Here is a 3706-nt window from a genome sequence, read left to right on the forward strand (position 1 = left end):
TTGTAAGAACATAGGTAATTTCATGAAAAAGGTTGCTAACTCTGTTTTTTGCTTGATACAGGACTTCTGCAGGGCTCTGTCATTTGCCCCGAAATCGATATTTTAGAGGACCTCGAAGAGGCTAGAAGGGTGTTGCAAGGCACCCTTCCCTAAAGCATAGCTCACGGATCTGCTTCCGGTGAGGGTGCCTCATCTCGGAGTCCCCAGCCTGAGAACAAGCAACCCAAAAGACGATGCTCTTCCTCGGCTGGGACTCAAAATAAGAAGATAAAGAAAGCGACAACCGAGTCGGCTGTAGTGATCCTCATTAATAAAAGGGAAGCCAGTGTTGAAGAGACTCCCCTTCAAAGGATGAAAAGATCTTCACAAGCTCAACTGGATGCTCAGTCGGGAGAGCTTCAATATCCAACGATGGATGAAGTTGACGTGCTTTGGGGCGAGATGATCTTGATCGAGAATGTTGATTCTTGTTGCCTGGCCCCCTTTGTTGCCTTTGTTCTAGGGAGTTCAGACCGTTGGCCTCTTTTACCTCTGACCACTGAGCCAATAACAACCAACACTTCTTCTGCCACCTCCGCTTCTTCACCTTCTACACTGATGGTTTCACGGCCATCGACACAAGCTACACCTTTTCCACCGGAAATAACTACCACTCCTCCTCCAGTAAGGTCTGAGAAAGAAAGGGGTGCTTCTCCTCCCCGGTCTCCCGACCACGGGAATTTGGGGCTCAATTATTCAACCCCTTCCCCAGATACGTGAGAGAGGAAAAGTGCCACTTTTTCGGTTTCGAAAGGGTTCCATCTTTTGTCCAAGCCGGTGGAGCTTGTGAAGTACCTGAATCCATTGTGTTTGAAGAAATATTGGAAGAAAATGCACTCCCTTTCCGGGGAGTGCCTGAACAATGCCATGCACAACACGACGCATGTACCGTACTAGTTTCCTCGTATCTTCTTTATATTCACCTGCTGCAATGCAAATCCTAGCTTTGATATTCCTTTTTTCATGCCAACTTTCTTGCTTCTGAAGGCCTACAAAGGTTGATTCTTGAAAAGAAAAGACTCGCTTCCGAGCGGGATCAACTTTTGGCCGAGAGGAACTAACTTACTGCGCTCCTCCCAGTATTGGAGGCAAAAGATGCTGAGATGGGTGAGCTCGAGGCTCGGTTGCAGCAGAGCGAGCAAGATAAAATGGTCCACAATCTGTTACACCCTATATTTTCGTACATAAAAATGCATCGTAAGCAAACTAATGTAGGACCAAAAATGAGATAATATTTAAAAGTATATAAATTAATTTAATCATGTTACCTCTGAGGTTACAAATATTGAAGATCATGAACAACAAGTACAAAGAGGGTTGGACGGTTCAGAAGATAAAGCAATTGAAGAAAATAATATTTCATCGAAAGTCGACAAGTTGGAATGTTATAACATATACCTTTGGGGTGAGACTAGGGTGCTTAACATGATAAGGAGATTATGTTATTATTTATATTAGTCGTATGACATCCGTGTGTTATGTTTTGAAGTCAAGAGAGTTGTGGAACAAAAGTCGATGAAAGTCATCACAAGTTACATTCATAAGTTTTATTGAAACTTTGGGTCAAATGTAACTGCGATTTTCTCCCAATATACTTAGAGTTATAGGGTGTTCCACCCATCACATTAAAGATCTATGAGTCTATTTTTCAATGCATTAAACCGTTTGTCAATATGACATTGGAGTAGAAAGATATGGGCATTTGTACGATACTGCGCAAGCTGCTAGGTGACAAGTAGGTGTGTCACCTACTTGCTTAAATGAGAGCCCAAAAAATGGGCCATTTCGGGTCGTCCAAAGAGGCCTTTTAAGGGCCTATTTTCTTCATATATTAGACTTAAAATAGAGCATAATAACCAGACATAAGCTCTGCAAAGAATCCTCCCAAAAATTTCCCACAAACCCTAATTGATTTTCTCTCCCTTTCAAGTTCCAATTGGAGGTAAAACCTAGAGTTTGAAGAACCAAGATAAGAGCTGAGTTATCCAACAAATAAGGTGAGTTTACTTCTCTCTTTCATCCAATTTTTCTTCTGTAAATTCATGGTAAGTCGTTCTATACTTGTAAGAACTCACGGGACGGTGATCGGAAGCCGTGAGTTCGAGTTATTCACTTGTAGCGGACTGTTTTGTGGACTATTTTGTGTTGCTGTTGGGCTGCGTGTTTTACTACTATTTTGTGGAGTTTTGGAGGAGGAAGGGGGTTTATAAACACCATATAAATGTAGGGTGGTTGGCTGGTCATTCGTCATAATATTTTCGGGTCGTTTGACACTACTACAGTGGTCGTTTTGTGTACGAAGAGATTGGGGTGTGTTGGGCTGTTTTGTAGTATTTGATGGGGTATATAGGGCTGGAAAATGATGTATATATGTTGTTATTGTTCTGTTCTTGTATTGTTGGTGTTATCTTGAATTTGGAGGAAGTAAGGATTATAGGGGAGATGCTGCCCGTTTTAATACAAAATAGGTTTGTCGTTCGTTGTGCGATAGTTGTACCTTTCGTAACTTAACGATAGTATTATTATCATTCTTGTAGATTAAGGTGCGAAGAGGTGAGTTCAACTTGGTGATTGGAAAGATTGTGATAAGGTATGTTAAGGCTAAGCCTTCCTTCATTTTGGCATGATCTCGTAGCTACATGTGTTAGTAATGAGACAAAAAGAGAAGTTCATATTCATGAATTTATTCACACTATTCTAGTCTCATAAGTTACAATATTATTCCTTATCGAGACTCTATATTCAATTTTAGTATTGTCTTCTTCCAGTCAAGAGAGCAGCAAGCCTATATATACAGTATTACAGTATTTTCATTACCATCGAGCTATAATCGATGGGCAGGCCCCTATTGGGCAACCTCTGATCAGATGAAAAGTTATATACCGAGCCTACTGTGGCCGAGCGCCTATGAGCGAGCCCAGCATGGTCGAGATACATAGCCTAGTATGGCCGAGCGCCTATGAGCGAGCCTACTATGGCAGAGCAGTTATATATACCGAGCCTTATAAGGCCGTACAATTATTTTACTTACTATATTGAAGGAGTTGAGTCAGTATCAGCAGGTAAGTATATCTCCAGATCATCTTTGACTCCCAGTTACTTCCAGTTATTATATTATCAGTTCAGTTTCGATTTTCAGTTATGTTATTGCCTTACATACTCGGTACATTATTTCGTACTGACGTCCCTTTTCCGGGGACGCTGCATTTCATGCATGCAGGTTCAGATAGACAGACGAGTAGATCTCCTCAGTAGGTGTTTCCCGAGTTCAGCCTGATCGGTAAGCTCCACGCCTTTCGGAGTTGCCAGGTCTAGAGTGTTGTGTACATCTTATGTATATCTGTATATATGTTATGGGTAGGTCGGGGCCCTGTTCCGATCATAGTACATCTATCAGTAGAGGCTTGTAGACATATCCTGTTGGTTAGTGCAGTATGTTGGGTTTGTAGGCCTGGTATGTATAATTTGGTGGTTTGTCAGCTGTAGTAGCTATGACGGCTTTTCAGCCTAGCTTTATATTGATGTTTAGTTAGCGCTAGTTTCCATTCAGTTTTACATTTTGCTTCGCAAATTGTCTTGCAAGGTGGCCCCATGGCCAAAGTATGACATTATGTGTTCAGAGTCCCTTAGTCGCAATTTGGTACGCCAGGTTAGGTGAGGCACCGGG

Source organism: Nicotiana tomentosiformis, chromosome 3, assembly GCF_000390325.3.
Source record: "Nicotiana tomentosiformis chromosome 3, ASM39032v3, whole genome shotgun sequence".
NCBI lineage: Eukaryota > Viridiplantae > Streptophyta > Magnoliopsida > Solanales > Solanaceae > Nicotiana > Nicotiana tomentosiformis.